The sequence below is a fragment of the Mus musculus genome, chromosome 11 (assembly GCF_000001635.26).
Source record: "Mus musculus strain C57BL/6J chromosome 11, GRCm38.p6 C57BL/6J".
NCBI classification, from domain to species: domain Eukaryota; kingdom Metazoa; phylum Chordata; class Mammalia; order Rodentia; family Muridae; genus Mus; species Mus musculus.
In genome coordinates this window covers 53828295-53854825 of record NC_000077.6, presented here as the reverse complement: position 1 = coordinate 53854825, position 26531 = coordinate 53828295, and the positions used below count along the sequence as shown (strand labels likewise).

At 46.7% G+C, this 26531-nt stretch overlaps 2 long non-coding RNA genes across 2 annotated transcripts in view; one reads left to right on the top strand and one right to left on the bottom strand.

Annotated features, from left to right (window-relative positions):
* Window positions 1-26531, top strand: part of Gm12216 (predicted gene 12216) — a 73768-nt gene that overhangs the window by 4431 nt on the left and 42806 nt on the right. Inside the window, exon 2 of the long non-coding RNA NR_033332.1 lies at window positions 4716-4821. This is a non-coding gene — a long non-coding RNA (predicted gene 12216). The remainder of the gene's footprint in view (window positions 1-4715; window positions 4822-26531) is intronic.
* Gm30785 lies at window positions 7122-14567 on the bottom strand. Its single transcript, XR_879845.2, has 3 exons — window positions 13706-14567; window positions 10903-10981; window positions 7122-7464 (listed from the first exon to the last, which is right to left on the bottom strand). It is a non-coding gene; the product is annotated as a predicted gene, 30785 (long non-coding RNA).

Here is a 26531-nt window from a genome sequence, read left to right as displayed (position 1 = left end):
ATGTGTGTGTGTATATACATAGATATATTTCACATATATATATATGTATATTTCATTTTAATGAAATATATATATTTCATTTTAATGGTCGTGTGTGTATGCCTGAGTGTATGTCTACCGTTTGTATGCAGGAACCACATGGAGGTCAGAGGAGGGCACCAGATCCCTGAGAACTGGAGTTATGTAGGTGTTTGTGAGCTACCATGTGGGTACTGGGACTCACACCCAAGTCTTCTGCAAGAACAGCAGTAATCTTAACCATTGAGGCATTTCTCCAGTCGCTGTCATTCAATTCTTCAAACATATTTCCCTGTCAGTGGCGAATATGAATAAGAATCTATTACTTTCTTTTAAACATGAAACCTTTTAACATGTTTTAATTATCAAACGCTTATGTGTGTGCATGTGTGTATGTGCACATACGTGTGAAGATCAAAGTATAACATGGGGAAGCCAGTTTCTCTCCTTCTACCGTGTGGGTCCCCAGAACTGCACTCAAGTCAACAGGCTTGGCGGCAGTCCTTTTACTGAACTGAGTCATCTGGCTGGCCCCCCAATACCTCCTGAGCATGTTTTTACTATTCTTTCCCAGCTTTCCCCAGCATTCCTACAGATAGTATCTGCCCAGAAGAGTCATGCAAGCTTCCCATGTTATTAAATTCTTCTTGCTTTGTTTTAAAATCCACATTTATTTTTTTCCCACTTTAGAGATTTTTAACCACATTTATCTGTAGCCTATTCGTGTAACTGTCTAAGGAGTGGAAGGGAAAGGCTCAAACACGTTTAAGAATTTCCCCTGGCTCTCTGAAGATGCACAGTGAAGTGGATCTGCACAGTAACGCTTCCCAGGGGCTCACATTTCTCCTAAGTATACTTTGGAATCCCTGCTCTTCTGGTCCTCAGCTGACCTTTCCTGGCACAGAGACCTTCTGGAATATTTGCAGATGCTGAAGTCACTTCCTCAGGTTTTGCAGCGTTTACTTTAGCTCAGTTAAACCAAATGCTCTATCGCTCTGTGTAAACTTCCTTGTAACTGAAGGCTCCTATAATAACCCTGCCCTAGAATAGGAGACTGGCTAGAGGAACATGGAAATTGAAATTGAGCTGCTGAGCACCAGTGATGTAGCTCCGTTGGCAGAATGCTTACCCACCTGCACAAGAACCCTGATGTTCCATCATCCCCTCCACTGCACAAACCCAGGGATTTGGAGGGAGGGATGCTGGAGCCACAGCTCAGTCATTAAGAGTACATGCTATGCAATTATGAGCATTGCAGCTTAAATCTCAGCACCCACACCACATGCTAGGTGTCCCATGCCTACTTGAAACTTAGCTTTGAGGGCACTGGAGACAGAAGGATCCCTGAGCTTCGCAGCTCCAGTTTCAGGCAGATACTCTGCCTCAAAGGAATAGACAGAAAATGATAAAGGTGGGTCCCTAGTCCCCTCTTCTGGCCTCTGCGTGCACCCCATCACATGAACATGCAGAGATAGGCAAATCTAAAAATTAAAAAGTGTGATAGCAAGCCCCTCTAATCCCCCAGCTTGGGAGGCAGAAGCAGGAAGATCAAGATCATGCTTGGTTACTTGAGTTTGAAGCCAGCCTGAGAAACATGAGACCTTGTTTCAAGAACCAGTGTGATGGAGATATGGCTCAGGAGTTACGGCTCCTCTTCTAGAGGTTCAATTCCCAGCACCCATATGGTAGCAAACCACTGTCTGTAGCTCTAGTTCCAGGGGATCAGTGTCTTCCTTTGGCCTCCATGGGCACTGTATACATGTGCTATACAGACCTACATGTAGGCAAACATCCATACATACATGTAAAATTTAAAAACAAACAACAACAAAAACTTGAGAGTTTGAGGGATGGCTCAGTGGTTAAGAGCACTGGCTGTTCTTCAGAGGAGCCAGGCTCAATTCCCAGTACCCACATGGTGGCTCATGGTTCCATCACTCCTGTTCCAGGGGCTCTAGTGCTTTGTTTTCTGGCCTCCACCTGCACCAGGCATACACATACCATTTGCAAACAAACCATTTTTATATATTAACACACATACATACATAGACACACACACACACAGAGTGAACTTTCCCCTGCCCCTAAGTCTGCCAGATTTGCCATCTGCAGGCAGGCCTTGGTCTCTTTATGCTCTTAGAATCCAGTTAGGCCCCTGTGACCCTGCATGCAGCAAGGGGACTGGAGCAGGGGGCACATTGCAGGGAAGCAGCCTTCCTAATCATCTCCCAGTCTTTTCCGGGTACTAGAGCTGGCTCTTCACTGAAGCGAAGGCTGCTCTCTGACACACAGCCTCATCATCTCCCACTGCTGCTATCCAGGTCTTAGGACCTGAGTTCGATCGCACATAAGAGAGAGAAGCAAATTCCACAAATTGTCCTCTGTCATTTGCTCATGCACACACCACTCGGTGGCTTAAAATAACACAGTCATTATTTAAGGGTTCTGGAAGAGTCTGGCAGTATCGAATTCTTTCAGGAACCCCTAAGGAGGAACTGTGATTAATACATTCACCTGAATGCTCTCTCCTTCTCAAGACACTCACTCACATCTGCATCACCCCCTTGTCTGTGTGCAGGAGCATATGACAGTCTCAGGAATTCAGACATCCACATCATTGGAGAGATGATTGCCTTTCAACTCACTACCTAGCATAATCTTTTAAAAACACACATCTGAGCACATTATTCCTCTCTGCCCAGGACCCTGAGAGTTGCTGTGGTTCACAGAGGATACGACTGTTTGGCATCAAGTGCACTGAAAGGCTGGCCACGCCCCTTCTTAGCCGCCTGCTGCCTCCACACCGCTTCCTGTCTGTGACCTAACCTGTACACAGAGCATGCTCCCTACTGCAGGTCTCCACCCCACCCAAGATGTCCTCACTCTACAGAGAGTAGCAAATATTCCTGTGGTAACACTCTAGGCGGCAGGGACCACAGTTACTATGTAAAGACTCCATAGGAGCTAAGAGCCTGGCTAAAGCTTGCCTATGATTGTATCCCTAGCAGGTGCCCGACATGCAGTTGCAAGCAAAACCTGACATGGTCAGGGAGCTCTTGAAGACAAAGGAATATACACGAGATTTGTTTGTTGATCTCGTTTTCTACCGCCTATACTTTGCTCGTGCTCAGCATGTGTGTCTGTGAGTGTGCATGTGCACATGTGTATTATGGATGTGTGTGTGTGTGTGTGTGTGTGTGTGTGTGCATATACAAGGCATGGTGAATGTGTGAAGATCAAAGGACAAGTTCAGCCTATGGTCCTCACCTTCCACTTTGCTGGAAGCAGAGTCTGGGTTGGTTGCCTCTGTGCTGTGCCCTCCTGGCTAAGTGGCCTGTGAGCTTCTGGTGATTCTCCTGTCTCATCTCCTGCTTCCCCATAGGAGCGTTTGGAGTATAGATGCATGCACCACTGCACCTGGCTTTACATGAGTTCTGGGGAATCGAACTCAGGTCTTGATGCTTGCTTGTTTGCTTGCTTGCTTGCTTGCTTGCTTGCTTGCTTGCTTGCTCCTGTGCAGGTACTTACCCACTGAGCCATTGTGTAGCTCCTGCTCCGCATTTACCATCTTTCCTGTGTTACCTCTAGTAGTAGAGTGGAAGCCCTGAGAGGAGAAATTTATCTTGTGTGTATGCATCTCTCACCCCAAATACCAGGGCGGTGCTGTATTCGTGAAGATGTGGGAACAGCCTCCAGGGTACTCAGCATCTCCAGGTTTCCATTTCTCACCAACCTCTTTGAAATCAGCTGATATCCCCATTCTTCATTTTAATCACCCAGCCTAATTTTGACATTAGGCTGACTGGTGGAGACCTTTTAAAAAACATTCACCTGTTGCTCTGAGGATTCAATAAATGAATAAAAGCCAAGCATGTGGTCTACAGCTGCGTGTGGGTTAGCTGCTGTCATTAAGAAATGTCTGTGGGTTGGTGTGTTAATCTTAGCTCTTGGAGGGCTAAGGCAGGTAGATCTCTGAGTTGGAGGCCAGCCTGGTCTATACAGTGAGTTCTGTGATAGCCAGGCTATGTAGAAAGACTTATCTTGGGGTTAGGGGGAGAAAAATAAAAGAAAGAAAAATTGGATGGGACTGGCAAGCTTGCTCAGTGGGGTAAAGGCACTTCTCTTCTACCCTGATAATCTGAGTTCAATCCCCAAGACCCACAGAGTAGAAGGAAAGACCAAATTCCTGAAAGTTGTCCTCTGACTTCCACACACACGCTGTAGAGCATACATGCCAACACACACACTCCCCTCCCAAGTCGACGAATACATACATGTAATATTTTTTTAATGTTTATACTTGCCAGATGTTGCGGCACTTACCCCCAGTCTCAGCACTTCGTAGGATGAGGCAGGGGGATCACAGGTTTCAGGCCAGCTTTGATATCAAGGTCTAAAAAATAAAATTTAAACAGCAGCTAGGTGTGGTGGCCTGTGCCTTTTAATCTCTGGAGGCAGAGACATCCAGATCTCTGTGGGTTTGAGGCCAGCCTGGTCCACAAAGCAAGTTCCAGGCCAACCAGCGCTACACAGCCCAGTCTCAAAATAAAAATAAAATAAAATAAAATAAAATAAAATAAAATAAAATAAAATAGAAAGGGCAGGGAGGTAGGGAGGGCCAGAAGAGCTTGCTTTGGTGGGTGGCTTTAGCTGAGTGCTCTGGGTCAGTCTTAAGTGTTTCTATGTCTGGCCTGCAGGTGGCAGCATGCCCCGGGCCTCCTTGTGATGTCAGGAGGCTGGACAGCCAAGAAAGAAGAAAATGGACTCCCTCCTTCTGAAGACTTGCCTGGAAGCCAGCCCCGAGTGAGTGTGAGCTTTTGCAGCCTCCTGCGTTAGATTGTAGGCGCTGATGTGAACCACATGTGTTCTGTGTTGGAGTTGTTAGTTGATATTCACAATTCGTCTACAAAACCATAATCTGTGAAACCAGCTATCTTTTTAATGTTGCAGGGAATGAAGGACTCCGGGTGGGAGTGGGGAAAGTGCACCCCAGTAGCTCAGCAGGTGTGTGGTATGTTGGAGTGTGAGGTATCTGTGCTAGGCTCTTTAGTCGCTCTCACAGCTGCTCTGTAGTGCTTCAGGGTCCACTGGGGACTTATCCTGGCTCACCAGATCCCGATTTCTGTCAGCCCTAAGGCCAGACTACTCCCTTGATCACCCCACCCACAACCCATTAGTTTAATAGCTTACTTACCCTAAGACCTTATTTGTGCTTCAGTCCTTTGAGGGGCTGGAGAGACCTCAGGGGCTGCGAATGCTTGCGGGTGGAGAACACATCCTTTTCTTTCTAGAGGACATGAGTTCCGTTCCTAGCTCATAACCCACCCCTGGAACTCCAGCTCCAGAGACTGATGTGTTCCTCGGGCCTCTCATGGCACACACACACACAGCTGTGCACATGCACAGGCACAAAAAATAACGCTTTAAAGAAAACTCAGTGGACTTGAATGGGCTGGTGGTCTATTTTTTTTTAATCCCATTTTGTTAGTGTTTCTACCAAATGTTGTATTGTTGTTGAGATTACCTCTGCCTTTTCATGCCAAAGTCACTGCACCCCTCCTTCCTTCTACCCGCCCTCCCTGAATTTCACCTGCTGGGCTTGGTGTGATGACTGTCCCTCAGCTGCGATCCCTTTAAGTCCCCACCTGAGAAGGTTCCTGTGACATCAGCAGCAACCTTGGTGGTCCCTGTTGCTCAGCCCCAACCTGGGTCAGCTTTGCTCCACACTGTCTTCATCCTATGGAATTCCAGACACTCAGCTGGAATGTTGGATCTTAATTTTACCAAACACCCTGCTTAAGAGAGAGGTTTTGCTGGGCGGTGGTGCTGCACGCCTTTAATCCCAGCACTTGGGAGGCAGAGGCAGGTGGATTTCTGAGTTCGAGGCCAGTCTGGTCTACAGAGTGAGTTCCAGGACAGCCAGGGCTATACTGAGAAACCCTGTCTTGAAAAACAAAAAACAAACAAACAAAAAAAGAGTGAGGTTTTTATGGTTGGAAGAAAGAGGTATTTTGTAAATCAAGTTTGCTTTTTGTCTTTTGCCTAAAATTACTAATTTTTAAAAAGTATTTAAATTTGGGCCTGGGCATAATAGTTCATATCTTTAGTTCTAGGGCTGCAGGCTGATCTCTATGGGTTTGAGGAAACCTTGATCTACATAGTAAGTTCCCAGACAGCCAGGGCTACGTAGTGAGACTCTCCAAGTATGATCGCTGTCTTCAAACACTCCAGAAGAGGGCATGGGATCCCATTACAGATGGGTATGAGCCCCATGTGGGGGCTGGAATTGAACTCAGGACCTCTGGAAGAGCAGTCAGTGCTCTTAACCGCTGAGCCATCTCTCCTGCCTTCCAAAACAACTTTTTAATTGATGTATTTTGTTTACAATCCAGTTTCTTTCTCCCTCTCCTGCTCCCTCCTACCTTCACCCCTCCTTCCTCGCTTTGTTTTTTTTTTTGTTTTGTTTTTGTTTTTGTTTTTTTTGAAACAGAGTTTCAACAGTAGCCCTGGCTGTCTGAGAACTCACTCTGTAGACCAGGCTGGCTTCCAACTTATAGATCTGCCTGCCTCTGCCTCCTAAGTGGTGGGCTTGAAGATGGGCACCATGCAGTTTAGTTCCTTTCTCTTCTCTCTCTTAAATTGTCTTCATTTGTTTGCTGTTTCATTTTGGCTATCTGTGGCAGTGGGTTTATTCTCAAGCACAGTCAATAGCCTAGAGAAAGAATTACTACCAGGAGGAGGGGGATGGACGTGGGGTGGCTCAGCAGGCGAAGGTGCTTGCCGCCAAGTCCAGAGACCTGAGTTCAGTCCACAAGACCCACATGGCAGAGAGAGAGAACCAACTCCCACAAGATGTTCTCTGATGTCCATTGTGGTGCTTACAAGTGCACACAGACAGGCACACAAAATAAAATGGAACTTCAAACATGTTTTTTTTTTTTTTTAAAGATTTATTTATTTATTATATGTAAGTACACTGTAGCTGTCTTCAGACACTCCAGAAGAGGGCGTCAGATCTCGTTACGGATGGTTGTGAGCCACCATGTGGTTGCTGGGATTTGAACTCTGGACCTTCAGAAGAGCAGTCGGGTGCTCTTACCCACTGAGCCATCTCACCAGCCCCCAAACATGTTTTTAAACAGCTAATATTAGGGCTGGAGATGTAGCTCAGTGGTAGAAAAAAAAACAACGGCTGGTGGTGGTGGTGATGTTATTCTTTAGTTAGAAATACAGAAGTCAGGGCTAGGGGTGTCACCCAGGGAACTGGCCTACCCTGAGTTTCATTCCCAGCACCTAAAAAAAATGAGAGAGAGAGAGAGAGAGAGAGAGAGAGAGAGAGAGAGAACGAACTGTGACTTACAGAACAAGTTAGGATGCCCCAAGACCCCTGGTTTCTTACCCCTTTGGCCTCCAGTGGATGGGAGATGAACCACATTTGTCTTCATACTGACCAGAAAAACAAAGTGAAATTAACGAGAAACAAAAACATAATCTTCAAACTATACCTGACTTTAAACTTACTATCCTTTATTCAACTGTCTGTCCCGTTTCTTTTAACCCAAATTGTTGAAACACCCTGGCCAAACTTCCCTGATCTGCATGATTCAGATTTTACTGGTTAAGGGTTGAAGTCGCATCACAAGAGCCAGAATGCTTGCCTAGGATGTCCAAGTCTGCATGCTTCGGCCCCAGCACCACAAAGTTAACAAACAAATTACCAGTTAGAGGACAGATGGTGCAGCTAGCTGGTAAAATGTGTCAGATTCCATTCTGCAAACTGGAAAGGGTTGTTGGTGGTGGTGGTTTGGTTTTGAGACAGGGTTTCGTCTCCCTGGCTATCCTGGAACTCCCTTTGTAGACCAGGATGGCATCAAACTCACAGAGACCTACCTGCCTCTGCCTCCCAGGCTGGGATTAAAGATGTGCCCCGGGGGCTGGTGAGATGGCTCAGGGGGTAAGAGCACCCGACTGCTCTTCCAAAGGTCCGAAGTTCAAATCCCAGCAACCACATGGTGGCTCACAACCACCTGTAACAGAGATCTGATGCCCTCTTCTGGTGCGTCAAGACAGCTACAGTGTACTTACATATAATAAATAAACAAATCTTAAAAAAAAAAATGTGCCCCACCACCTCCCAGCTTGGAAAAGTTTTCTTTTAAAACTTGAAAAGCCCTCCTCTGTACCGAGGTTTTGCGACACATTTGAGGGACTCACACCAACAAACACTGAACTCCAGGGGCATAGCTGGCTTGGCTTCATTCTAGAAACTGATACAAAAGAACCAAATTCTTGCTGCAAGTGAGCTGTTATCCCAGTCAGTGACTTTGGGAGCAGTCTTCATCTTTTAAGTGCTTGCAGATGTCTGGATGGGTGTTATCTGAGTTGGTTAAGCGCTGGTCACAGATAGCTAAGATTCTCATACAAGTCTTCCCAAACATGTCTGACTGACTGCTATGAACCAGGAACCTCTGGGACAAATGGGGCATTTCATGCTGCCTGACTTGGGTCAGTAGGCACCCCAACTATGAATTTGTGATTTGGGGAGTGTTTTGTTTTTTTAATTTTCCTTTAAAAACAAACAAACAAACAAAAAACCTGCACACACAACTGTAATAATAATTTTTTAAAAAATAAGCAAGAAATGAAAGTATGGGTCTTGAGGTTTTTCTGGAGAGAATGGGCAGTTGTTGAGAGTGGAGACTCTTCCCAGGGCTTTCCCAAGGTGGACTGAACAGGGGAGTAGGAGCAGTGGAGGCCAGGACCAGAGAGAGGAGAGAAATAGCAGAAGTTGGGATGTAGCTTGGGGGCCTGGGGTGCTGCTGGGTAGCTACAGGACATTGTTCCCTGAGCCTGCCCCTGTCTACAGCATGGGTGGCTGGAATTCTCCCTACCACCTCTGTGTGCCCGTGTTCAGCTTCTTGCCCACCCGGCCTTAGAAAGCCCTGGGGCTGGGCTGCTGCTTTTGAGTAAAACACAGGTGTGAGCGCCTTGGGGAAGGACAGAGCAGGCGGGGACACAGTCATAAGGCATTTCCGGGTGGGTTGTTTTGAAGTCACCACTTAGCAGTTTTCAGTTGAATTGTGTTTTCCTTCCGGCAGCCCTTCCTTCACTGAGACTGCAATACTGGTGATTGCACTGGGCTCTGTTTTTAGGGAGCTCCTCCGCTGGTATGGTCTGCTTTGGAATAGAAGTGAATTTCCCTCCCCCCCACCCCCACACAGGCCAAACATGTAAAAAGGGGTGTGGCTTAAATGTGTCTCCAATTTAATTTCTAGGTTTCATTCCCTTGCTTGGAAAATAGAGGGAGTGTTGGGGTCACTCTTAAACACATTATAAGGTGTAACTTCCAGTGAGTCAGTAGTTTTATTTGTAAATTTTTTTTTGGTTACATATTTGCCCTCTGAACCATCTCACTGGCCTAGTATGTGTGTATGGTATGGTATGTATGTATGTATGTATGTATTGTGGTGCTGGGAACTAAACCCAGAACCTCATGCATGTTAAGAAAGTGCTCTACTAGCCGGGCCGTGGTGGCACACGCCTTTAATCCCAGCACTCAGGAGGCAGAGGCAGGCAGATTTCTGAGTTCAAGGCCAGCCTGGTCTACAGAGTGAGTTCCAGGACAGCCAGGGCTATACAGAGAAACCCTGTCTCAAAAAAACAACAGAAATAAAAAACAAGAAAGTGTTCTACTACCTACCAAGCTATAGCCTGACATGGAATTTTAGATGCCTAAGAGAAAAGACAGTTGCCCCAACGATCTTATAGTCCTCCTGGGGCTGTCAGTCCAGCATGGTCAATAGACTGCTGCCTGGCATGCAAGAGACCTCGGGCTCCAACCCCAGCACTGTATAAAACTCAGTGTGGTGGTGGCCACTGTCATCCCAGCACTGGGGAGGTGGAGGCAGGAGGATCAGGACTCTGGGGTCATCTATACAGACATGGAAAATACCCTAAAAAGCCCAGGTAGACCAGGCTACATAAGACTTGCCCTAGGAGTTCCAATAAGTTCCAGCTGGAGGAAAGAAGACAGGTGGTGTCTGTCTTAGACACTCAGGTGTGAAGAGAGAGTGGCTGTCTAAAGCCATCATGCTAGATAAGTTGGCTGGACAGATTTTGGTGGGGTTATGAGTTTGAATTTGATGCCAAGGAAGAAAAAAGAAAAGAAGAAAAAGTAATACATTTTGAAACAGAGGGAATGCTTAGAGAATAAACAGGAAACTTTCATCTTTGCTTTACATCTAGAAAAAGCAATGCTTTATTTTTGAACACTTTTCCAAGGTCACAGGGCCAGCTGGGATTGGAGTCAGCACACCTCAAGAGTCCCATAGGCTGGTTTGTGTTATCTGCAGCTACAGGTGTCTTTGCCTGTGACCAGGTCCCCACCCAGCCCTGACCTTGTGTATCTTTAGTCTATACTTGGCTGCATTTATCTTTGAGTATCACTCCCTAATCTGACCTGTCACAGGGTGAAAGGGGACTTTACCTAAAGTCCCTGTGGTTGGCACTGGGAAAGCTGGGGCAGGAAGCTGGCCAATTCTCCTCACTCTGAATAAAGAACGTGACAGACAAGTCCCTGGAGCTGCGGGACTGCATGAACTGGTGTCTGTCAGCTCCCTGCCAACTTCGGTTTGCACCCAGGTGTTCTGTGTATTCCTTTGTTATTTCTTGGGTGTGCAGTAACCAGCTAAGCACCTAAAGTGTACCAGGTTGAGCGGTGGGCACAGACTTACAGTAGGGAAGAAAGGATAGCATGCCTTCCCTAAGAAGCGGTGGCAGACCCTTGAGGAGGAAGGAGAACCCTACTGACCAATTCTGTAGTGAAATACAGTCTGTCTTTATGGTTAGAAAGATGGACTTGAAAGGCTGGGGAATGTAGCTTACCCAGCACCCCTGAAGCTCTGGGTTCTGCCTCCAGCCTTGCAGAAATCAGGTATGGTGGTGCCCACCTGTAACCGCAACCCTGCCAAGGTGGAGACAGGAGATTCAAAAATTAAATTCTATTGTGCATAGAGTTCCCGGCTTGCCTAGGCTCAGGAGACCCCATGTAAAAGAAAAACCTAAAACAAACAAAGTGGAATATAGGAAAGAACAAAGAATACAAACTCTCTTAGCACGGTTTGATTTTGTTTGGAGAGACTCCACCTTGACCAGAGAGGGCACTTACATCCTTACTCTCCTCTCCCCCAAGACCCTGGAGACATAAGCTGCTCGCCCTTTTCTTGATCTCTCTAGTCTCCAGTGTAAAATTTGGTTAATTCTATTCTTCCTGTCTGAGGGGAAGAGAAAAGAAACTTCTTAAGGAACACCCCCATTCTAGAGGGTTCTGGTTCTGCTTAAAAAAATAAAAACCCTCCCAAAAGATTGGTGGTGGTGGTGGGGTGTTCATGAGCGCGCATGTGTGTGCGCCAGGGAATGGTGTCGGGTGTCCTCCTCAGCTGTTCTCCGTCTTGTTTTCAGAGGCAGCGTCTCTCTGAACCTGGAGCTTCCTGATGGAGCTAGGCTGGCTGGCTAGCAAGCTCCAGGGACGTGCACCCCCAGCTCCATCTGCCTAGTGCTAGGATTACAGACACGCACAGCAATGCACTTAGCGTTTTACATCTGAAATCATGCCCTCATGCTTACAAGGCAAGCACTCTTGACCGCTTTCTCCACACCCCCACCCCACAACTTAAAAAGATTAAAAACACCCCTGTATCTAGGGTTTCATGATTGTTATTCATTTCATGCGGGCCCCAACCCCTTTCTTTGGCTTTCAAAACAATCACACATTCATCATGTCTGTATGTCTGGGTTTGAAGGCATGGAAGGACAGACAGACATGATACTGACAGCAGCCAGATCACCTTTGCTATGCCCCTGGACTGTCCCTAAGATACCTGTCCTCATGGTTTCCTCATCTGTGCACAGGAATGAAATAATTCATGGTAAGGATGCAAAAGTCTGGGCAAATCCAAAGCTGGTCAGTCTGGCTAATGCTCTCCCTCCAGATTTCATTCTGGCTTCTAGGGAGAATGGTGATACCAAACAGATCTTCTGAGGCCAGACCATTACCTACCATTTCTAGCTTTTGCAGGGGAAAACTTCCTTAGTACACAGGAGCCTCAATTCTAGGCATGCAGAGCCCCTCTGAGCCAGGCAAATGGGAGCAAAGGACAGGGAGTGCCACCCTCTTGGTTCTGTGAATGGCAATAGCAAGGTTAGGGGCAAGGCATGTTCCTGGTATAGCCTATCCCTTGCCTGCTATAGCCATGTCCTGCCAATCTCCTTAGAGCACCACAGAATCCTCCTGGAGCCTGGAGGGGGAGTAGGTGGGTGGGCAGGCTCTGTCACCTGCTCTCATGTTAGGGTGGAGGCATGGGCTCCTCAAGCCGATCTTTTTGCTTTATGGAACAAGACTATGAGGCACTCTCTCCAGCCACCCTGGTTACCTGGTTGCCATAGAACCCTTCCCACTGGTCTTAGCCACAGAACAGTGGTGCTTTTGCTGCTGATAGAGTAGACGTCAGAGCTACCCAGGAGGGTTGCCCAGGAGACAGCTGCATGTGGGCATGCTTGGGAAAGAATTCAGCCTTTCAACTCGTACGTTTCTATATGTGTAAAATGGGAGCAAAAATACCCACATACTTTGTGGTATGGTTTGAACAAAACAGACAGGTGCAAACTATAGAGCACAGACCTGTACGTGGGAGCTATTTTAAAAACAAAAACAAACCAAACAAAAACTCTAGTAGTCTCTCAGTAGAAACAGCCAGGGAGTGTGACCAAGCCCAGCTTCCTGAAGACTGTACATAACGCAGCTTCTAAATTGAAAAAAACCAACAACCTCCAAGATCCCTTTGCCACACTGTTGGCTTTTTAATTTTTATTAGATTTATTTGTGTGTATGCTGCTTGCACACGTGTGCATGTGGAGGTCGGAGGATCGCTTTTGTTAGTTGGTTCTTTCATTCTGCCAGGTGGGTCCTTGGGATTGAACTCAGGCCCTCCGGGTTGGCAGCTTGGACCCACCCACTCCTTTACCCAACTGAGTCATCTTGCCAGCTCTCTGCCACTGTGTTATACTCAGTGATTCTTGTTGCCTAGGGTGGGTAACGGAGCCAACCAGAGTGTGACACCACACCGCTCATTTCCCAGCATCTCTTCTGCATAAGTTCGTTGTCCTTGAAAGGAAACACAGTTATGCAACCAGCTTGACACCGTGGGGCTGGCGAGGCAGCTCTGCAGGTGACATGCAGGAAAGCCCGAGTTCAGATCCCCAGCACCCGTGTGAAAGGTCAGAGGTCCGGTCTGGCCAGGCATGCCTCCGTAATAAGGGCAGTGCCGTGGGAGATGAAGCCAGGAGGATCACTGGAACCTGATGGCTGCCAGCTCACCCCACGGTCATTAAGAGATCCTGTCCCAGAGGAATAAGGTAGAGAGGGATTGCAGGACATCCCATGTCCTTCCTCTGGCCTCTTCGCAAGCACCAGCACACCATCTACCATTCTCACCAACAAAAGTAAATAAATAAGTTGAAGGTTTATAATACCGAAGGCTGTGCATAATTATCCCTTTTGATTCACGTAAGGTCTAGGCGGAAAAAAAAAAAAAAAAAAAAAAAAAAAAAAACAGACAGCTGTGATCCCCAAGGCAGCCCTGTTGGTGTGCAGCAAACCTGAGCTCAGGTGACGCAGAACAGTGCCTACCTTCGCCTCGGCATTGTCCCCTGAACGTGGCTGTGGCTGAAGTGACTGTGACAGCAGGTACCCTGGTTGGTTCCCTTCTCCCACAAGACTTAGCTGTGCATCACAGTTTCATAAATCTGTCCTGTTCTAGAATATTCCAAGGAACACTGCTGGCTTTTCCTTTGGTGGACACTTTAGGTCTGGAGGGCAGTGGCTTCTTCCTTGAGTCCCTTTTGCAGTGTTCCCCAGAGGCTGGCTCCCCATTCTTGAGAGTAAGAGATTCATACTGAGAGCTTGCTCTGTCCGTCCGTCTCCTGGTAGAAGTGCGAACGTGAACGGGACAGCCGGTAAGGTGATGTTTTACCGGCATGCAGGTGGTCAGGCTTGAGGCTGGCCTAACAGAGGCATGTGATGTCTGGTGGAGCAGTAGGCAGGCACCATACCCAAGTGCCCTCCATCTGAGTAGCTGGTCCCTTCCTCACAAGTCTTCCATACATCTCTGTCTTTGGGGAGCCAGCCGATCCCCCAACAAAGTGAATCAGGGGCTGTCAATCAGAGGCTGTTGTCCCCCTGGTCTACAGTCCCAGAGGACAGGAAATGCAGATCTGACTTTACTAGCACCCTTGACACCTGAAACTGAACCTGCCCCTCATAGCAAGTTCCTACTTTGTGTCTCATATGGTTCTCCACGCAAGCTGCTGTTGGGCAGCCTGGAGCCCAGCTGGCCAGTCTCCAGCAGAGAGCCCCAGGACTCAGAAGGCTCTAAGGCTGCCAGCATGGCCAAGCTGGCTGTGCTGCTGCTAATACTAGCAGCTTCCATGGCGACCTGGAGATAAACACCTGTGATCTAGCAAAGGCTGGAACAAGATTAGGTGTCTGGGGCAGGGTGGGGCCCGGACTGTGATTCAGACACCCTTATATGACCTGTATTTTTTATGGGGCTATTCCACCGGTATAATTTGTTTGTTAGCCAGATAAGGTAGCAGGAACCCAGGCTCCCCTGGGCAGGTATCTTAGAGGGAAGCAGGTGCCTTGAGCTTTCTCTGGGTGAAATGCTGGGGGGTGGATTCTAATGGAAGGGATGTTTGGGAGCTGCTAGGCCAGCCCAGTTTCCCCATGAGCCAAAATCTCTGCTGCCAGCCGAGGTTTGCAACAATGCTGTGATCACCTCCCAGTGTCTTTGCAACAAGTGGCTCCAACACCTTCCTGCCCTAAAGCAAAACATGTGACTTAAAAGAAGTAACCTGACCTCAGTTACCAGGTGCAAATATCAGTCACTGGGAGTCACGGAGAGGCCAATCTTTGAGCTCTGCTTGTTAACTATTAAGAGTACACTGTTCAGGGTGTGATAAAGGCTGTCTGCCTCGCCATTTATGATTTCCAGTAAATGAGAGCACTTCAAGGAAGGGCCAGGGCAAATGAGAGGTTCCAGACCAGGCCCTCTACTGAGCTGGCAAAGCAGTTTCTGCAGAGGTCTAAGTGGCAGGAGCAAGGCCCCAGATCCTAACAAAAAAGATTGGTCCTCTCTAGGACATGGCTGAGAGCCAGCCCGGAGGGACAACTTTGGAGGGACAGGCAGTTCCTGACCCCAGCCAGGCAGTGTATGTGCACTCTCAGGTAGAGAGGTTAGAAAAGGAAGAAGTCTTCCATATCAGTTGTTCAGTGCTTACTGCTGGCTGCCAGGGCAGCCAACACTCGCTCTGGGCACACTGGTCTGCCGTTCCGAGCACCAGCAACTCTGCTCTGACAGAAAGCTGGGGAAACATCCCCGGCTGACACCTGTGCTGCTTCTTCTGCATCTGGCCACTGTGGGGAAGCCCAGACCACAAGCAAACTGCAGGCAGGCAGTGTGCCCTGCCTGGGACGGGAACTGAGGTTCTGCCTGCCCTCTGATACCAAGATGGAGGTGGCTCTCTAGGCCCGTTTGGAGTTTTTTGAAGCATCTAACTGAGAAGCAAATACAGAAAATTTGTATCAAGTGAAATTAGCCTGCAGTTACCAGTAGCATGTGTCCACCTACTTGGTGTGTTATGAACACTGCCCCATCCACACACCTTACCTATGCTAAGGCACTGGGGCAGGTCTTTGCTCAAGTGGAGAAACAACTGAGTGGTAGATAGAAACTAGACACAGGATGAAACACTGAGGGCTGGGGATAAGGCCTGGGGACTCAGTCTCTAGCTATAAACTAGGTGTGAGGGCGCATGCCTGTAATCCCAGCATTGGGAGGTAGAGGCAGGAGAATTGTAATTCCGGGGTCATTCTTGACTACATGGTGAGTTTGAGGCCAAAATTTAGATTCCATCCTAAAAAAATTTAAAAAAATTTACGGTCCTAGCCGTGCTAGTCATAAGTGTTGACTGAAAGTTACAACACTGATAATGTCACCAAGAGACTGAGGAACTGATGGGGTGGTCAGGGTCAGGCTCTCAGGGCTACCTGAAAGAGAAGCAGAGACAAGAATGATTAGGTGCATAGTGACCAGTTCAGTCCCCTGTCCTCCTGACCCTTTCTTTCCCATCTTCTGGATTATCACCCAAACACCCATTTGGTATAAACTTTTACTGGGTGTCCTCGGTGCCATGCGCTCTGCTGAGCAGTGCTGAAACCAGGACAGATCGATCTATCAAGTTCCCTTCGGGGTGTTGGAGAATTAACCAGAATCCCACAGAAGCCAGCATGGTGAGTTCTGTGGGAGGAGAGTCCCAGAGGCTAACAGAGGTCAGAATGGCTTTCTGATCCACCGTGGGCTCTGAGGGAAAGAGAAGGAAAAAATGATGCTGTGCTATGGGATGTGATGAGAGGCTGCTGGAGCCTGAGGCAGGTTAAGAGATGGAATGAGTAGTGAGTAGAAGCCTGAGCCATGCTAAGAGAGGGGTGTGGTTAGTCTGCAGGCCTGTCCCAGGCAAGGAGAAGCTGGAGGCTGGGGTAAGCAGGCTTGGGAGGTCTTTGAGATGGACAGCTGCTGGGAGCAGTCAGAGGCCTGCAAGGCTCCGGAGCCTCAGCCAGACACTCAAGGATAGCTTGTAGAGTTGAGACAGATGACTATGGGGCCAAATCATCAGCAAGCAAGACTGGAGAACAAGATGCTGCGTATGAACTGTGCCTTAGACCCCTCTGGGGCACGGCTGCCTTCCTGAGAGCCAGCCCCTGGCATGGCCATCCCTGCCCAATAGCCTCTCTTCTCAGATCAGCATAGAGATGGACCGTAGCCAGGCACCAGGATGTGAATGAGCAAGCCCTCAAACATCCAGGAGGACACATCAGCCGCTTAGCTCTTAGTGGACAGAGCTGCACGGGTCCAACCTGTGAGGCAAAGGCCAACCAGGCTTTGCATTTAGGTCAAGAAGACTTTTGTCACCAAATCCCTCTCAGGCATGTCACTGGGTTGTATAATGACAAAGGAGATTGTCATCACATCTCAGTAAATATGTATTTGGACTTAAGACACAATATAATTGTGTATGTTACCCCAGCCTGCTGGGGACATTGGCACCCTCCGCCCTTTCTTCTTACTCGATCCCCAGTTTGTATTCCTCTCTGTCTCATCCCCAGTCCAAGCCTCAGGTTATCTTTTTCACACACACACACACACACACACACACACACACACTCTCTCTCTCTCTCTCTCTCTCACACACACACACACACACACACACACACACTCTCACACACACATACACTCACACACTCTCTCTCTCACACACACACACACACACACACTCACACACTCACACACACACACACACACACACACACACTCACACATACACCTCCTTAACAACATTCCAGTATAAGTGATGACAGACACTTTAAGTACAGCTATCATCTGTAATCTGTTGACAACCAGAAAATAAACAGAGAAATGGGGGTAAGAGGGGAGAGAGAAAGGAGAGCGGGGGCAGAGGCCAGAGGACTATGTGGCCTCAACTGCTCCAGGCACTGGTAACCTCATCATGTTTCTTTTGCTTAAATGGCCATGTGTCCCTAAAGGTCTTTCTCTGCCAGTATCACATGCCAAGTCCTGGGAGCCAGCTGGTGGGCTATCCCACCCCAAACCCTTGCCTCTGCCATCTGCTCAGGTTTACTCAATAGAGAACACTAGCAAGAGATCAAAGATTAGGACAAAAGTTGATTCCCCTCGGGGTAGGTGGGATTGTTCGGTGAGTATGGGTGCCATGCCACCATACGTGAGGCTCTAAGTTCAAGTTCGAATCCAGGACCCACACGGTAGAAAGAGCACAGACTCTTACAAGTTGTCCTCTGACCTCTGCATATCTTCTATGGCATACATTCCCTCCAACCCAACATACGTACATAAGTAAATGTAAATTTTCTGGTTTGGTTTGGTTTGGTTTGGTTTTTTGACACAGGGTTTCTCCGTGTATCCCTGGCTGTCTTGGAATTCACTCTACAGACTGGGCTGGCCTCAAACTCAGAGATCTGCTCACCCAGGATTAAAGGCGTGTGCCACCACTACTCAATAATAAATGTAGAGTTTATTCCCCTTGGTCTCCACCCAACTACTGTATCCTTCCCCTTGGAGCCCACAGCTCCTGCCAGGTGCCCGTTACAGCAGCTCCCTTACCCACCCCTCCCTCACACCATCACCATCATGCAGCTACAGGTCATAACTGCTTCCCATGGAAGAGCCCCACTTCAGTCCGCTACCTAGTTCCTACCACCTGACTTTGATGAGGCGAGGACTCTGTCATCCCCATCTGAAGACAGCAATGCCAAGGCTCAGAGGTTTCACAGCATGTGTGAGGGAGGGCACACGGCTGGCGAACAGCAGAGCGGGTCTCCATTTCAGCTGTTCCAAAGTGTGTGTGCTTGTCATTAGGCTAGATTACATCCCACATACTAGAATTCACCTCCCCGGACTCGGTGCGTCTGTTTACTCTGGTCTTCCGTTTCTCAGTCCACAACCATTTAATACGAGAATTGTAGGGCAGTGCTAGACAGCAGGTCTCCTGGAAAAATAGTGGAAGTGAAGGTGGCTGGTTATGGTGGAGAAAGGGCACAAAAGCCTGTGACGCTAGGCTGGTGTGAATTTGAGTGTCCCACATGAACTCACTTGCGATGCCTCACCTGTCCTTTGCTCTGAAGGGCAGGCACACCCCTGACATCATAGACCCTGGGGGCTGTAGTGAAGTGCTCAGTCAGCCAAAGAGGTAACCTGGGGTTATCTAATACCTTTCCCCACTTCTCAGCACCGCTCTTACCCTTGATTCTAGCTAACAGACAGAGACAGACAGGATACAGTGTTGGCCCTTCAATGGCTGGCTTTCATGATCTAGGGTGATACTGAAACTGCTGACTCAGTCTGCAGGAGGATATTACTTTTTATTTTAAGGAACTTTCAAAAACACCTAAAATTTAATGGTACATGCATCTTAGCCCTGGAGTATCCTTGGGTACAAAGTTTCCTAGCAGTTTACGTCACTTGGGATTAGACAGGCCAGGAAGTTGCTGTTCAGTCCCTGAGCTACCTAGTAGGCATAAAGCAGCTGTGTCCTGTCTTATCTCACCAGCCCTTCTGGAGGATACCATGAAAGGCTGACCCTTTAAAACTCTCTTCACTTTGCCTGGCAGTGGTAGTGCACATCTTTAAGCCCAACACTTGGAAGATAAAGGCAGGTGGATCGCTTTGAGATCCAGGACAGCCAGCGGTACACAGAGAAACCTTATCTCAAGAAACAAAGACAAAAGGAGAAGAGGTGGAGGAGGAAAATATCATTTCATTTTAAAGTTTTTTTTTTTTTTTACTTTTTATTGGGGTACGCTGTACAAATGCCGCACCTCGGGTGTAGAGATCAGAGGAGAACTTGTAGGAGTCTCTCCTTCCACATTAGCCACAGCTGTCTTCTTAGCCATCTCAGGGACACATTCTGTTTTGCAAAAGGAGGGTGGGATGGCCAACATTCTGGCAGTCACTAAGATGAAAATGAGAGTTTAAATGAGAGCTATAAGTGGAGGATGAACTAGAAGGAGCCGAAGGCCTAATAATGACCTCTGGAGCCAGCATAGCAATTCTGGAATGACAGCATCCAGCCTGCCTTACACTTTATTTTTATATTGAAGAAGAATATCTTGATTAGGCCACTGATGTTTTCTGCTCTATACAGCTGAGACAGATTCTAAACAATCATCACATTCTGTCATGTGGAGTGCTTTTTTTCCACTATTAGTCTGCGGATTTGACACACAGGCTAACTCTACTTTCTGTCGCTATGGATAATCCTGTCTGAGTTTCTTTCTTTTTTTTTTTTTTAATTTATTTATTATATGTAAGTACACTGTAGCTGTCCTCAGATACTCCAGAAGAGGGCATCAGATTTCGTTACGGATGGTTGTGAGCCACCATGTGGTAGCTGGGATTTGAACTCGGGACCTTTGGAAGAGCAGTCGGAGCTCTTAATCACTAAGCCATCTCGCCAGCCCCTGAGTTTCTTTTTAAAGCATTAGTGTTTATTTTTCACGTAGACAAAATTTGCAGGCTTTCTTTGTTGTTGCTGTTGTTTTGTTTGTTTGTTTGTTTGTTTTGTTTTGTTTTTCAAGACAAGGTTTCTCGGTGTGGCCCTGGCTGTCCTGGAACTCACTCTGTAGACCAGGCTGGCCTCGAACTCAGAAATCCGCCTGCCTCTGCCTCCCAAGTGAGGTGGTGGTGGTGGTGGTGGTGGTTGTCATTATTATTATTACTATTATTATATTTTGCTTTGTTTTGCTTTTTGAACTAAGGTTGCCAAGATCTTATACTGTATTTGAGCTAGTCTGGAACTTGTGGCAATTCTCCTGCCTCCTCCCAACAGTTCTGGAATTTGGCATGTACCACCACGTGGCTCAAAATTTCCAGGTTCTTAGGGTGCCCTTCTGCTTCCCCCGTATTAGTCACCGTATTCTTCTAGCATCTTAACTGATTCTTCTGTTGACACTTAACACAGAGAGACTTTCAAAGCTATTTGTCAGTTTTTAATTTTTTGTTGGTTTTTGTTGTTCTCATATAACCCAGGCTGCCTACACACACACACACACACACACACACACACACACACATACATCACCCCAGTGCTGGGATTACAAGAGTGAAGAGTGTGTGTGCCTAGTTCATTCTCTTTCTTCTTCTTCTCCTTCTCCTCCTCCTTGTCTTCTTCTTCATCTCCTCTTCCTTCTCTTCCTCCTCCTCCTCTTCTCCTTCTTCCTCCTTATTTTTAATTTAATTTAATTTTATTTTTTTTAAAGATTTATTTATTGTACCTTATATCTTGGGTATCCTAGGTTTTGGGCTAATATCCACTTATCAGTGAGTACATATTGTGTGAGTTCCTTTGTGAATGTGTTACCTCACTCAGGATGATGCCCTCCAGGTCCATCCATTTGGCTAGGAACTTCATAAATTCATTCTTTTTAATAGCTGAGTAGTACTCCATTGTGTAGATGTACCACATTTTCTGTATCCATTCCTCTGTTGAGGGGCATCTGGGTTCTTTCCAGCTTCTGGCTATTATAAATAAGGCTGCTATGAACATAGTGGAGCATGTGTCCTTCTTACCAGTTGGGGCATCTTCTGGATATATGCCCAGGAGAGGTATTGCTGGATCCTCCAGTAGTACTATGTCCAATTTCCTGAGGAACCGCCAGACTGATTTCCAGAGTGGTTGTACAAGCCTGCAATCCCACCAACAATGGAGGAGTGTTCCTCTTTCTCCACATCCACGCCAGCATCTGCTGTCACCTGAATTTTTGATCTTAGCCATTCTGACTGGTGTGAGGTGGAATCTCAGGGTTGTTTTGATTTGCATTTCCCTGATGATTAAGGATGTTGAACATTTTTTCAGGTGCTTCTCTGCCATTCGGTATTCCTCAGGTGAGAATTCTTTGTTCAGTTCTGAGCCCCATTTTTTAATGGGGTTATTTGATTTTCTGAAGTCCACCTTCTTGAGTTCTTTATATATGTTGGATATTAGTCCCCTATCTGATTTAGGATAGGTAAAGATCCTTTCCCAATCTGTTGGTGGTCTTTTTGTCTTATTGACGGTGTCTTTTGCCTTGCAGAAACTTTGGAGTTTCATTAGGTCCCATTTGTCAATTCTCGATCTTACAGCACAAGCCATTGCTGTTCTGTTCAGGAATTTTTCCCCTGTGCCCATATCTTCAAGGCTTTCCCCCACTTTCTCCTCTATAAGTTTCAGTGTCTCTGGTTTTATGTGAAGTTCCTTGATCCACTTAGATTTGACCTTAGTACAAGGAGATAAGTATGGATCGATGCGCATTCTTCTACATGATAACAACCAGTTGTGCCAGCACCAATTGTTGAAAATGCTGTCTTTCTTCCACTGGATGGTTTTAGCTCCCTTGTCGAAGATCAAGTGACCATAGGTGTGTGGGTTAATTTCTGGGTCTTCAATTCTATCCCATTGGTCTACTGGTCTGTCTCTATACCAGTACCATGCAGTTTTTATCAATTTCCTAAACACATGAAACTCAAGAAAAATGAAGACTGAAGTGTGGACACTATGCCCCTCCTTAGAAGTGGGAACAAAACACCCTTGGAAGGAGTTACAGAGACAAAGTTTGGAGCTGAGATGAAAGGATGGTCCATGTAGAGACTTCCATATCCAGGGACCCACCCCATAATCAGCATCCAAACGCTGACACCATTGCATACACTAGCAAGATTTTATCGAAAGGACCCAGATGTAGCTGTCTCTTGTGAGACTATGCCGGGGCCTAGCAAACACAGAAGTGGATGCTCACAGTCAGCTAATGGATGGATCACAGGGCTCCCAATGGAGGAGCTAGAGAAAGTAGCCAAGGAGCTAAAGGGATCTGCAACCCTATAGGTGGAACAACATTATGAACTAACCAGTACCCCGGAGCTCTTGACTCTAGCTGCATATGTATCAAAAGATGGCCTAGTCGGCCATCACTGGAAAGAGAGGCCCATTGGACACGCAAACTTTATATGCCCCAGTACAGGGGAACGCCAGGGCCAAAAAGGGGAAGTGGGTGGGTAGGGGATTGGGGGTGGGTGGGTATGGGGGACTTTTGGTATAGCATTGGAAATGTAAATGAGCTAAATACCTAATAAAAATGGAAAAAAAAAGATTTATTTATTTATTTATTTTATGTAAGTATACTGTCTTCAGACACTCCAGAAGAGGGCATCAGATCTCATTGCGGATGGTTGTGAGCCACCATGTGGTTGCTGGGATTTGAACTCAGGACCTTTGGAAGAGCAGTCAGTGCTCTTACCTGCTGAGCCATCTCACCAGCCCTTAATTTTATTTTTTGAGACAGGGTTTTTCTGTGTAGCTCTGGCTGTCCTGGAACTTGCTCTTTAGTCCAGGCTGGCTTCCAACTCAGATATTCACCTGCCTCTGCCTCCTAAGTTCTAACCCAGCTATTCTTAGCCTGTTGATGGCTAAGTTTCTAACCCCTACTACTCTCCTAAATTCTGACATAGAAGCCAGCATCCCCCTTGTTCACAGAGCCAGCATCCCTCTTGCTCACAGAAACCAGCATCCCCTTTGCTCACAGAGCCAGCATCCCCCTTGTTCACAAAGCCAGGATCTCCCTTGTTCACAGAAGCCAGCATCCTTTTGTTCATAGAGATCAGCACCCCTCTGTTCACACTGCCTTTCCTATACTGAGCATCCTGGAGGTGAGCACACTTAGCACATAACCTCATCTTCCCACCTCCTCCCAGCCTGCCTCTGTACTCACCTACCTACCACCCAAGGAAGCATTGAGCCTCTTCTAGAGCACTGGTTCTCAACCATCCTAATGCTGCAACCCTTTAATTCAGTTCCTCCTGGTGTGGTGACCCCAACCATAAAATTATGTCATTGCTACTTCATGACAGTAATTTTGCTACTGTTGTGAAGTATAATACAAACATCTGATAAGCAGGATGTCTAATATGACCCACAGGTTGAGACCCTCTGTTCTAGAATTCTCCCAGTATCCAGCACTATTCCATCTGGTCTCTAATTTCTGTTTAGCTATGCAAGCCATAATAGCTCCCAACTACCAGGAGTCTATTATTATTTCTTCTCTGGAAAGGCAATATGAATAATATTTTTTTCTGATTAATTATGGAGCTTTTGGGTTTTGTTTGTTTGCTTGTTTTGGCAGTGTTGGTTGGTTGGTTTGACAACATCCATGTATCCCAGACTGGCTTCAAAGTTGCTATGTAGCAAAAGATGACCTTGAACTTCCAAGTGCTAGGATTACAGGCATCCACTGCTACCCCAAGTTTATGAGATGCTAGGAATCAAACCTATGGCTTTGTGAATGCTAACTAACCATTCTACCATTGGAGCTACATCTCCAGTCCAGAGGGAGCTTTGTAAATTAAAGCTTTGTTCTTCCATGAGAGAAGTTAACTATACTAATCATTCAAAAGTTCAAAAAATAGTCTGGGCATGGAGGCGCCAGCTTTTATTTCCAGCATTTGGGAGGCAGAGGTAGATGGATCTCTTTAAGTTAGAGGCCAGCCTGGTCTACAAGGAGAGTTCTAGGACAGCCAAGGCTACACAAAGAAACCTTGTCTCAAAACAAAAACAAACAAACAAAAGAACAAATAAAACAAAAATTGATAATCCCAGCATTTGGGAGGTAGAGGCAGGCAGATTTCTGAGTTCGAGGCCATCCTGGTCTACAGAGTGAGTTCCAGGACAGCCAGGGCTACACAGAGAAACCCTGTCTTGAAAACAAAAACAAAAACAAAAACAAAAAAGTTGAAAAATACAAGAACCACCAAGCCAAACAAAAGTCCCCCAGTATTCATCATGACACTATTTAAAAGGCAATAAAGTAAAAACTGAAAGGCTGAGCCAGGCGGTGGCTTTGATCCCAGCACTCAGGAGGCAGAAGCAGGCAGATCACATGAGTTTGAGACTAGCCTGGTGTACTGAGTGAATTCCAGGAGAGCCAAGGCTGTTACACAGAGAAACCCTGTCTCAAAACAAAAAGTGAAAGGCCCACCCAGCACCACAGGGTAAATAGTTGGCACACCTCCCCAAACTTACTTATGTAAACAACTATACATTGGGGGCTATGCAGTTAAAGTTATATTGCTGTGAAGAGACACCGTGACCAAAGCAACTCATAAAAGAAATCGTTTAATCGGGAGCTTGCTTACAGTTTCAGAGGTTAGTCCATGATCATACTTGTGGGAAGCAGACATGCATAGCGCTGGCACAGTAGCTGAGAACTTTACATCCTGATCCCATAGCAGCAGGCAGAGAGAAATAGACACTGGGCAAGTTTTGGGCTTTTGAAATCTCAAAGCCCTTCCCCAGTAAAACACCTCCTCCAACAAGATCACACCCACTCCAACAAGACCACACCTCCTAACCCTTCCTAAACAGTTCACAAACTAGGGACTAAGCCTTCAAATATATGAGCCTATGGGGACCATTCTCATTCAAACCCCCAAAGCCCTTGGTTTTTTGAGACACCTTTGCCCTTGGTTTTTTGAGACAAGATGATCTCTCTCAGTGTAGCCCAGGCTAGCCTCAACTCATGATCCTCTGCTTCCTAAGTACTGAGATTACAGGTCTGTCCCACCATGCCTGACTTTGAAGCTTGGCCATGAAAATGGGATCATTGTATTCTTTATCCAGCAACTGGAGTTTTATCAATAACATTTTTTTTGTGTGTACGTCCTTTAAGACAATACATAGAGACCTGTTTTACTTTTTTACCTGTGTGTGTAGGGTGTGCCTGTATGCATGTACACCTCCTTTTGCATGTATGTATTGGTGCATAGACTCGTGTGTTCTCTTGCATGTGGAGGAACTATCATCGATCTCTTTTCTACTTTACTCATTGTGTCAGGGTGTCTCAACCAAATCCAGAGCTCTCCAGAATGGCCGATTTTTCTAGCCGGCTTGTTCTGGGACTCTCCTGTCTCTGCAGCCACCTTCCAAAGCTAGAATTACAGACAAGCACCATGGCCACCTGGCATTTACACGGGTTTCTGGAGATCTGAATCCTGGCTCTCATGCTTGTATAGCAAGTGCTTTAGCCACTGGGGCCATCTCCCAGTCCCTATGTTATTTTATTCATTTATTTATTTATTTATTTATTTATTTAGATAGAGACAGGGTCTCACCATACAGCCCTGGATGGCCTTGAACTCACAGAGATCCTCCTGCCTCTGCCTGTCAAGTGCTGGCATTCAAGGTGTGTACTACCATGCTCGGCCACTGTGTTCTCTTTAACTCTTCTGTGGTACATGTTCCACTGTGTTAACATACCAGATTTTCATGTTCTTCCTAATGGATTTTGCGGTGTCCTCCTCAGAGCTATAGAGGACTGTAAAAACATCCTTGCTCTTATTCCCTTATACATTTGCCGTAGCATTCCTGTAAGGTAGGTTCCTAATACTGAGACTGTAGAGTTAAAGAATAAACGTATAGTAAATGGTATGTACTCTGCAGACAGTAGAAGAGACAGCGTGAAGGCAGAGGAAAGATGCAGCAGGTGGACTGGAGGGCAGAAAGAGAGAGAATGTATGGCACGTCTCCGTTTGTGCATAGTTGAGATTTAACTGTAAACTCACATATACAGGTGTGACATTGAAGCAGAGAAGCAGGGTAGCTGGGGGAGCCAGTGAGAGGGGGAGCAGATAGTGGAGGGGTAGGTACGAGCAAAGCAGTCACTTAGAAGTGTAGAAATAAGCTGGGCAGTGGTGGCACACGCCTTTAATCCCAGCACGTGGGAGGCAGAGGCAGGCGGAATTCTGAGTTCGAGACCAGCCTGGTCTACAGTGTGAGTTCCAGGACAGCCAGGGCTATACAGAGAAATCCTGTCTCAAAAAAAGAAAAGAAAAAGAAAA